Here is an 11,707-nt window from a genome sequence, read left to right as displayed (position 1 = left end):
AGAGAAGCCTGGAGGACTATAGTCCAGAGGGTTGCAAAGAGTCAGACATGCCTGAGTGACAAGGCACACATGCACACACTCCTTCCTCTGGGCAGATGCAGCCTGTGCTAGGACTCTGCTTGTGTGAATGAAGGCACACCCACTCCTTAGCCAAGCCCCTGTGCAGAGCACCACCTGCACAGCCCGCCTGAAGGCCAGTGTGATGAGCATCACATTCATGCAAAGTCTACAACAGCTAAGCAGGAACCTGATTTTTTTGTGTTTTCCAAACTCTTTTTTTAACCTAAATATAAGCAAGCAAACAAGCAAACCAAAAGACACCTTGGTGCTCATGTGAGTGGAGACTGCTTGAATTATAGTACATGGACCTCTCATTTCGCCCAAAAAGTGTGTTTTGTGAATACGTCTGGGAGAGTGTCTTAGCCTGGGTTCCCTCAGAAAGCAGGACCTGAGAAAGGAGGGTGATGTATGTGGTTTATTTGGGAAACATAGTCACCAGGAACAGGAGATTAAGAGCCATCAAAAAAGACGAGAGGCAAGCCAGTACAAGGTGCGTTATCAACCTGGTCCCTTGTGTGGTCAAATGGGGCTCCATCCAGCTTGGACCTTGGAAGACCATCTTCTCAAGGAATGGAAGAGAGAATCATTTCCCGGCTCTTGGGACCAATCAGTCAAGGATTGCCCCTGGGGTGTTGACTCCTCCGACATCCAGGTGTGCACATATGTCAGGATGGTTAAGTCCATGGTGGTGCTGGCCGAGGCACTGCATCAATGAAGGCTAACCCTATCTCTTTCTGGTACTAAGTCACTGCTTCGAGGATAAAAGGATGTCTGCTGGAAAGCAACCTACTAGCAAGTGACTGGCTGGCCTCCTTTAGGGATGCCTGTGCAGATGGAGGTTTCTCTACGTGACAGGAATTCATTCAGTACAGCAATTGCTAGACTGGCCTTGGTGAGACATCACTCAGGTGGTTGGGGCCATGCTGGCTGACCCTCTATCTCTGACCCATGTCTCCTGTGTCATGTCAATCCTGAAGCAGCTAGGGAGAGAGGCTGGCTGACATCCATAGGGACATCCTGTTCATGCAGTGATTCAGTGCTGCCCCTGCAGGATACATACTCTGATGGGCCTGGATATCAGAGATAACCAGAGATCTGGCTGCTATGTGACCAGTACTGTCAGTCTCTCTACATGACTTTCTCCACATTTTCCTATCTCCTTGACTTCTGAGGCTGTCATAAAAGGCGATGGAGCTTCTTCCATGCATTGAGACACTTGTTCTTTCACTTACCCTGAAGCTATCATGCTATGAAGAAGTCCAAGCCAAATGATGAGGCCATGTGTTGGTGTTTAAATTGACAGTCCTCACAGAGCCTAGTAGCCTTCGAGTCATCTAGCCTAGAAACTAGAAATAGGTGAAGATGATTTCAGAAGATTCCAGTCCAGTTCGAGTCACTTTCTGCCATTTCAGTTTCCCCACCTGAGGCTTTAGTCAGCTTTCCAACTGAGTTTCCTTGTCTGAGCCACAGGAGAGAGAAAATGGTTTGAGTGACTGTTCTCTGAGTTCTCCCAAATATGGCACATAGCTAATACAATTCTAGATACAGGAGAGAAATCAGTTCATTGCATACATACAAATGGATGCCTCTGGGCATTGGGACTTAATCCAGTCATGGAACTCCAATTTAGAAAAGCTGGAAGAAGTAGAGACAAGACTTTCTTGGTGTGTCCTGCCCAAATTCCTGACCCATGGAATCTGTGAGCACAGTGACGTGGTGGTTGTTTTATATCTCTAAGTTTTGGGGTGGTTTGTTATGCAGCAAAAGAAAACTAGACAAGGTACAAGATCTAACATCTTGTTTTTTTACCTCAAAAAGTTGTAGCATCCCCAGATCATTGGACTCCTAGAAATGTCACTGATCCGGTGGTTTGTGGCATGTTCACAGGGTTTCATTTCTCTGACACACAACTTTCTCTTTCTATTTACCAGGTTAAATTTGTGTGATGACTTCAACACAGTGTTCCAACATGCTTATGGAGCAGCAGAGGCAATTAAGATCACTGAAGACTGTTTTGTGACATTGTATAAGAGGCTTCATATAGCCTTAAGCAAGACTCTGAATGTGTACTGATGTCCTTCCCACTTAAATAAGGCCTAGTCTTGGTCCTGTTTATTGACAAGGAGATGAAAAGCACATACTCACAGATCAATAGCAACATATGGAGTGCCAGAGGCTGTGTTGATCTGTTTTGGGAAAATAGCACATCTAGCTGAGTAACTGAGATTATTGGGACGCAGTTCAGTCCAGTTCAGTTGCTCAGTTGTGTCTGACTCTTTGCGACCCCATGGACTGCAGCACGCCAGGCTTCCTTGTCCATTGTCAACTCCAGGAGAGTGCTCAAGCTCATGTCCATAGAGTCAGTGATGCCATCCAACTATCTCATCCTCTGTTGTCCCCTTCTCCTCCTGCCTTCAATCTTTCCCAGCATCAGGGTCTTTTCCAGTGAGTTGGCTCTTCAAATCAGGTGCCCAAAGTATTAGAGCTCTAGCTTCAGCATCAGTCCTTCCAATGAACACCCAGGACTGATCTCCTTTAGGATGGACTGGTTGGATCTCTTTGCAGTCCAAGGGACTCTCAAGAGTCTTCTCCAACACCACAGTTCAAAAGCATCAATTCTTTGGCACTCAGCTTTCTTTATGGTCCAACTCACATCCATAAATGACTACTGGAGAAACCATAGCTTTGACTATACGGACCTTTGTTGGCAAAGTAATGTCTCTGCTTTTTAATATGCTGTCTAGGTTTGTCATAGCTTTTCTTCCAAGGAGCAAGCACCTTTTAATTTCATGGCTGCAGTCATCATCTACAGTGATTTTGGAGCCTCCAAAAATTAAGTCTCTCACTGTTTCCATTGTTTCCCCATCTATTTGCCATAAAGTGATGGGACCAGATGCCATGATCTTTGTTTTTTGAATGTTGAGTTTTAAGCCAAATTTTTCACTCTCCTCTTTCACTTTCATCAAGAGACTCTTTAGTTCTTCTTCCCTTTCTGCCATGAGTGTGGTGTCATCTGCATATCTGACGTTATTGATATGTCTCCCTGCAATCTTGATTCCAGCTTGTGCTTCATCCAGCCCAACATTTTGCATGATGCACTCTGCATATAAATTAAATAAGCAGGGTGAAAATATATAACCTTGATATACTCTTTTCCAATTTGGAACCAGTCTGTTGTTCCATGTCTATTTCTAACTGTTGCTTCTTGACCTGCATACAGATTTCTCAGGAGGCAGGTAAGGTGGTCTGGTATTCTCATCTCTTTAAGAATTTTCCACAGTTTGTTGTGATCCACCCAGTCAAAGGCTTTTGTCTAGTCAATGAAGCAGAAGTAGATGTTATTTTCTGGATTTCTCTTGCTTTTTCTATGATCCAGTGATGTGGGCAATTTGATCTCTGGTTCCTCTGCCTTTTCTAAATCCAGCTTGAACATCTGGAAATTTTTGGTTCAGATACTATTAAAGCCTAGCTTGGACAATTTTGAGCGTTACTTTGCTAGCATGTGAAATGAGTGCAATTGTGTGGTAGTTTGAACATTCTTTGGCACTGCCTTTCTTTGGGATTGGAGTGAAAACTGACCTTTTTCAGTCCTGTGGCCATTGCTGAATTTTCCAAATTTTCTGGCATATTGAGTGCAGCACTTTCACGGCATCATCGTTTAGGATTTGAAATAGCTCAACTGGAATTCTATCACCTCCACTAGCTTTGTTTGAAGTGATGCTTCCTAAGACCCACTTGACTTTGCACTCCAGGATATCTGGCTCTAGGTGAGTGATCACACCATCGCGGTTATCTGGATCATTGAGATCTTATTTGTATAGTTCTTCTATGTATTCCTGCCACCTCTTCTTAATATCTTCTGCTTCCATTAGGTCCCTACTGTTTCTGCTCTTTATTGTGCTCATCTTTGCATGAGATATTCTCTTGGTATCTCTGATTTTCTTGAAGAGATTTCTAGTCTTTCCCATTCTATTGTTTCCCTCTATTCCTTTGCAATGATCACTTAGGAAGGCTTTTTTTTTTTTTTTTTTAAATCTCTCCTTGCTATTCTTTGGAACTCTGCATTCAGATGGGTATATCTTTCTTTTTCTCCTTTGCCTTCACTTCTCTTCTTTTCTCAGCTATTTGTAAGGCCTCCTCAGATAACCATTTTGCCTTTTTGCATTTCTTCTTCCTGGGGATGCTTTTGATCTCTGCCCCCTGTACAATGTTATGAACCTCCGTCCATAGTTCTTCAGGTACCCTGTCTATCAGATCTAATCCCTTGAATCTATTTGTCACTTCTACTGTATAATCATGAAGGATTTGATTTAGGTCATACCTGAATGGTCTAGTGGTTTTCTGTACTTTCTTCAATTTAAGTCTGAATTTTGCAGTAAGGAGCTTTTGTTAGTTTTGTGGAAGTCCACTATCATCCACCATGATCTGACAGTTTACTTTTTCAATACCCATACAGATGAATTACACAGGGATATGATAGAGAACATCATCCCTTTATAGTAACACTTTGTCTTTGATGGTGACACCAGTTCTCTTCAGGATGAAGTGTTGACTTGGGCTTACTCTCCTGGCTGGTGGGGGTTGGGGTTGGATAGTTTTCATGTAGTTGGATTGTGTCCACTTAGCCCTTCCTATCCTAATGGCTCTAACTCTGTAGGTCAGGGACCAAGGGGAGGATTATGCCAGCTCCTTTGCTTATCAATCCAAATCATGCATTTGGGGAATGGGGAGATAACCAAAGATGGGTCTATGGACATATTCAGTTTATTTTGAAGTGTGTTTGAGCTACCTCTCAGTATTTAAAACCCAGTTGTATAAGTCAAGCGTCACTCTAGTTGGCTGTTTATCTGTTTCATCACTGGGAACACTCTGGCTTTTTAGCCACTACCTTAGATGCCTGAGGACCAAAGCACCTTCCAGCCTTGTTGCTTGTGTAGTAATCACATATCCTACTTTCACTTAAGAATTGCCACCTGGCCTCTGACATTCCAGAATCCTATTATTTTGGTTGATGATAAGGAGCCTAGACCCATGGCAGCATCTCCTCCTATTAACTCCAGTTCATAGGAAAAGTTACTATGGGATTCCTCAAAAGATGCCAGCATTCTCTTCATCAGTGTATTTCTTATTGCTTAAGTCAATGGGATGTCTTCTGGGACCTCCTGGGGAATATAGAGAGGTGGAGAGTTCTCTCCTCTCACTAATAAATCCAATTTAACGTTTCTATCCTTCCTTGACCCTTCCTGGATAGTCCACCAACGTCATTCTAGCAACTGTGCCTTATTCACTGTGATCTATTGATATATCCAATCTTCAGAGTCATGCCAGCAGTGTGTTATGACTAGATTCTTGTGTTTTTGCCAGGATGTTAAATCCTAAGTCAAGAAAGCAGGCTCCCATATCAGTGAATTCTTCCTACCCATATTTATAGGCAAGTCTCCCTTACCAATCCTCTCAAGATGCACTTCCATGTGTATTTTGCTGGTTTCTGCCAGCACATATTTGCCAGGTCTTGCCAGTCTGTTGGTATACAAGGAGGACACATCACTTTTCCTGAATCAGGCTGTGCTGAGACCTGACTCTGCTTATTGGTAATAACAGGAGGACAAGGTCAGATCCTGAGGAGGTAAAGCACCTTCTCCTGAAGTACTTGCTTCAGATAAGGCTTTGGCAGCATTTCCACGTAAGGGGAGGCTGTTTACCCTGGAAAGAGTGATGTAGTTTTTCCTTTGTGTCCTGAGTGGATGACAATATCTATTTTTTTCCCCATCTGTTACTTGTTCCCTATTTCCTCTATTTTTGCCTTCTTTTAGGTTGCGTATTTTTTATGATCCCCTTTGATCTCTTTTATTGTCTTCTTAGCTAAAACTCATTGTTCTATTATACTATACTTCACACAGAGCTTAGGAACCTAACAGTGAAACACATCTATTTCTCCCCTTAAGGCTTGGTGCTATTTTTGACATGCATTTCCTTTATATGTATATTATAACCTTACTTTACTTTGTTTTTGTCATTTAAATAGTCAACTATCTTTTAGAGAGATTTAACCAAGTTTTAAAAATCTGATATACTTATCTGTGTTATAACCATTTCCAGTTCTGTGTGGAGACACAGATTTTCATCTGGTATCTTTTCCCTTCTGTCTGAATAGCGTCCTTTAGAACTGATAACATGGATCTGCCAGTGACAGATTCTGTCTTCTTTTGTGTGTCTAACAAGTCTTTATATTTTGTCTTAACTTCTGGAAGGTGTTTTCACTGGGTATAGAATTCTAGGTTGACAAGTTTTCATGGTTAAAGCTATTCCTCTAGCTCACTTCAGTTGCATTGTTTCTGAGGAGCTACCACTGTCATCCTTTTGTTGTTGGCCTTTCTCTGATTTTTAGTTTTACTCTATTTATTAGTTTAAACAATTTGTTTATAATATTCCTTGTTTTAGTTTTCTTTATGTGTCCTGTACTTGAGCTTCAGTTTTATTTTAATCCTCCTATTTACTTTCTTTGTAGACCTCAATTACATGAATATTGGGCTGCTTTAAATTGTTCCAAACTCAGCAAGTCTCTGCTTTTTAAAATTCTTTTTTTCTCTGTGTGTTTAACTGAGCATAGTGTCTACTGCTGTTTCTTAAAATTCCTTGAAGGTTTTACCCTGCAATATCTAATTTGTGGTTAAATCCATTCAGTGTAATTTTTATCTCAGAAATTGTAGTTTTCGTCACTAGAGTTCAGTTTGGGTCTTTTAAATATCTTTCATATTTGTACTTCACTAGTTGACCACCTGTAATACAGTCTTCATACTTGTTTGAATGTCCTTGTCTGTTAATTCTCACATCTGTGTCAGTTCTGGACTGGTTTTGATTGGCTGCTATTTCTCCCCAGCATTGGTTATATTTTCCTGCTCCCTTGCATAACAGGTCATTTTTAACTGGCTGCCACACTTTGTGATTTTTCCTTTGTTACTGGCTATTTTTGTATTGCTATAAATATTCTTGAACTTTGTTCTGGGATGCAGTTAAATTGCTTGTAAACAGTTTTCTCCTTCTGGGTCTTGTTTTTAAGATTTTTTAGGTAGAACCAGAACTGTGTTTAGTCTAGGGTGAATTATTTTTCATTACTGAGAAAAGAGCCTTCTGAGTGTCCTATCCAGTGCCCCATAAATTATGAGGCTTTCCAGTCTGGTTGGTGGAAACAGGCAACATTCATGGTCCTGCACCCTCTAATTTTGGGGGGTGGTACCTTCCTCATTGGGCAGCTTCCTCACGTGCACTCCTTGATCACTATACTCTGTGGAATATCAAGGAGGATGCTCTGTAGACGTCTCTTGTTCTCACTCTGCAGCTCTCTCCTATTGAATAGTCTGTCTTACAAACTCTGGTTGTTGTGTCTACTTCTTTCAGAGAGTTCACTGGATTCCTCTGCCTGGATTCCCCTTCCCTCTACCACAGCCTGAAACCTCTCTCCAGGCAATAAGCTTTCATAGCGTTTATTTTATAGAAACAATTATTTGTTTCCCATCTCTTGGAAATCACTGTTGTTTTGTTGCCTGATATCCAATGTCTTAAAAACTGTTGTTGCATGGATTTTGCTCATTGTTTTGGTTGTTCCATGAAGGAGGGTTAAGTCTAGTCCCCTATAACTTCAGCTTAGCCAGAAGTAGAGGGTGTCTGTCTTTAAAATATTCAAAACTGCATTTGACTCTTCATTTGTAGAGCATTTGCAAAGATCTTGAGTGCAGAAACCAAGCTGAATTTATCTCTGTAAACCTAAATGACCGATACAACTTTGCATATAGTAGGTGCTTGGTAAATGATTGGTATCTTGAATTGTAGTAGTAAAAGCAGGTGAAAATTTCCTAATGGAATTTTTAAAAAAGTTTTTTTGGAGTATAGTTGAATTGCAATGTTGTGTTAGTTTCAGGCGTACAGCAAAATGTATCATATATATATATATTTATGTATATATATATTCACTCTTTAGATTCTTTTCCCATATGAGTCATTACAGAGTATTGAGTTTTTTGTACTATACAGTAGGTCCTTGTTAATTATCTATTTCCTATATCTGACTCTATTTCTGCTTTGTAAATAAGTTCATTTGTACCTTTTTTTAGATTCCACATATAAGCGATATCATATGGTATTTGTCTCTTCTCTGGCTTACTTCACTCGGTATTACAATCTACATTGCTGCAAATGGTATTTGTTCTTTTTTATGGCTGAATGATATTCCCCAATGGTATATTTTTTGCCTAATTCAAGATAGAAATATCTAACTGAATGTTCAATAGTGAAAACTTCTAGAAGTAGTGCTCTTTTTTTCTATTATGGGAAGTGTTCACAGAGAGTGAGGGTGCTTATTTTATGTGAATCAACATTTCCATATTGTCCAGCAAAAAGCCTCAGTCCAATGCTAGTTTTGCATTAATACTTCTCAATCTTAATCTTTGCCAAATGTGAGATATTACAAAAATAATTATGAAGGATACATATGCTCTATATTACTTATTAATTAATTGTGAATAACTCTCTCTAGATGAGTTATAAAAAGAATATTACCCCTCTGAATTTTTCTACAGCTACACTCTATTATTTACAGAACATCAGATAAAGAGGAAGCCTGGACACTATTATCCCCAACAGGCTGATTGAGAAATGGAAATATGTGAGGTCTTAGGGGCCTTCTTTTTTGTTTATAATTTTATTTATTTATTTGTTTTTAGCTGTGCTGGATCTTCGTTGCTGTGCAGTCTTTTTTTCTAGTTGCGGTGAGTGGGGGCCATTTGTTGTTGTAGTGTGTGGCCTTCTCATTACAGTGGCTTCTTAGGCTTTAGGACATGTGGGCTTCAGCAGTTGTGGTTTCTGGGCTCTAGAGCACAGTGTCAGTAGTTGTGGTGCATGGGCTTATTTGCTCCACAGCACGTGGGATCTTCCCGGACCAGAAATTGAAGCCATGTCTCCTGCATTGACATGTGGATTCTTTACCACTGAGTCACCAGGGAAGCCCAGTCCAGTTCAGTTCAGTTCAGTCACTCAGTTGTGTCCAACTCTTTGTGACCCCGTGAATTGCAGCACGCCAGGCCTCCCTTTCTATCACCAACTCCCAGAGTTTACTCAAACTCATGCCCATCGAGTCGGTGATGCCATCCAGCCATCTCATCCTCTGTCGTCCCCTTCTCCTCCTGCCCCCAATCCCTCCCAGCATCAGGGTCTTTTCCAATGAGTCAGTTCTTCACATGAGTGAAGTATTGGAGTATTGGCCAAAGTATTGGAGTTTCAGCTTCAGCATCAGTCCTTCCAATGAACACCCAGGACTGATCTCCTTTAGGATGGACTGGTTGGATCTCCTTGCAGTCCAAGAGACTCTCAAGAGTCTTCTCCAGCACCACAGTTCAAAAGCATCAATTTTTTGGCGCTCAACTTTCTTCACAGTCCAACTCTCACATCCATACATGACTACTGGAAAAACCATAGCCTTGACCAGACGGACCTTTGTTGGCAAAGTAATGTCTCTGCTTTTTAATATGCTATCTAGATTGGTCATAACTTTCCTTCCAAGGAGTAAGCATCTTTTAATTTCATGGCTGCAGTCACCATCTGCAGTGATTTTGGAGCCCAAAAAAAATAAAGTCTGACACTGTTTCCACTGTCTCCCCATCTATTTCCCATGAGGTAGATGGGACCAGATGCCATGATCTTAGTTTTCTGAATGTTAAGCTTTAAGCCAACTTTTTCACTCTCTTCTTTCACTTTCATCAAGAGGCTTTTCAGTTCCTCTTCACTTTCTGCCATAAGGGTGGTGTCATCTGCATATCTGAGGTTATTGATATTTCTCATGGCAATCTTGATTCCAGCTTGTGCTTCTTCCAGCCCAGCGTTTCTCATGATGTACTCTGCATATAAGTTAAATAAGCATGGTGACAATATACAGCCTTGACGTACTCCTTTTCCTGTTTGGAACCAGTCTGTTGTTCCATGTCCAGTTCTAACTGTTACTTCCTGACCTGCGTACAGGTTTCTCAAGAGGCAGGTCAGGTGGTCTGGTATTCCCATCTCTTTCAGAATTTTCCACAGTTTATTGTGATCCACACAGTCAAAAACTTTAGCATAGTCCATAAAGCAGAAATAGATGTTTTTCTGGAACTCTCTTGCTTTTTTGATGATCCAGCGGATATTGGCAATTTGATCTCTGGTTCCTCTGCCTTTTCTAAAACCAGCTTGAATATCTGGAAGTTCTCGGTTCACATATTGCTGAAGCCTGGCTTGGAGAATTTTGAGCATTGCTTTACTAGTGTGTGAGATGAGTGCAATTGTGCGGTAGTTTGAGCATCCTTTGGGATTGCCTTTCTTAGGGACTGGAATGAAAACTGACCTTTTCCAGTCCTGTGGCCACTGCTGAGTTTTCCGAATTTGCTCTTGTTTTAAGTTACACAGTCAACTGTAGAGCCAAGCCAAGAAGCAGGTCTCTAAATGCAAAGCAGCAACATTTCCCTTTGGCAGTGCTGCCTCAGAATACTAAAGGAGCTTAAAAAGTCCAATTCTTTATTTTTTAATGTGGGATTTTTTAAAATAGGCAGGAACAAAGATAGTGGAATAACTGTAGGATTCAGATAACATAGCATGTGTTTCCACCATAGAAAGTAAGACTGAAATTGAAGTTATTCTGCAGAAGTTAAACAATGAGAAAATGGTGTTCGGATCCCCAAAGCCCCGATGATCTGAAGAACCTAGGCAAGCACTGAATTAAATCGGACAAGCTGGGGTTCAGATGAGCCAGACAGTTTTCAAAGTAAATAAAACACACTCAGTAACACACCCTCACTGCAGATAACTGAGGTTCTGGGTAACGGAATTTTAGATAATCAGGGCTTTGCAGCATAAACAGACACAAGGGACATGGAACAGGAGGAACTAATTGAGAAGATTCAGGTAACAGGTAAGTAGGTTTCTATAGTCACATTCTGGTTGGCTTTGGATGATTAAATTTCCAGAATTCACCAGGGTAAGGTGGTGAACAGGATAAAAATGTTGGACAGTTCAATAACCTCACTAACCTACATACTGAATGAAAAAGTATTATTACAGTTTACAAATGCCTTAGGAAGACAGGACTGAGCAAAAGCTATCAAGGGTGAAACTGGAGCACCCTGCTTGTTATGGAGGAGCAGCAAGACAGGAAGAAGGGGGAAGGGAGGAAGGGGCAGAGGGCTTTGTCGGGGTCAGGATTAGCATTTAGGTTTAGGTGCATTCTCACAGCACCGTGCAGAATGGGAAGAACTAAAGGACTAAACAAGCCTGGATTATTGAACAGGAATAGGACCTGGTTAAGAGCAGAGGCTCTACCCATCCCCATCACCTTTATCAACTCTCTTCCTCTAAGATTTGAAGTACTCCCCCCTCCCCACCATCCAGCAGGGAACACATAACTCGAGAACCAGTAATGCAGAGGCAGGGCCTGGAATCAGGCAGCAAAAGGAATAAAGGATCAGTAAGCTATGGAGAAGAAGTAGAGATGGTTCATCCAAGAGGAGAACGAGGTGGCTCCTTGGTCAAACTGGGGAAGTGAGGATAGTGGATGGGGTGGAGGATCCATGTCTGACTTCTTTCACAACCTCTGTGTGTGGTATTTCTCCTGTGAGTTGAAGGAAGC

This window comes from Dama dama, chromosome 25 (genome assembly GCF_033118175.1).
Source record: "Dama dama isolate Ldn47 chromosome 25, ASM3311817v1, whole genome shotgun sequence".
Classification (NCBI taxonomy): domain Eukaryota; kingdom Metazoa; phylum Chordata; class Mammalia; order Artiodactyla; family Cervidae; genus Dama; species Dama dama.
The sequence above is the reverse complement of the archived record's forward strand: the minus strand, read 5'-3'. Positions refer to the sequence as shown.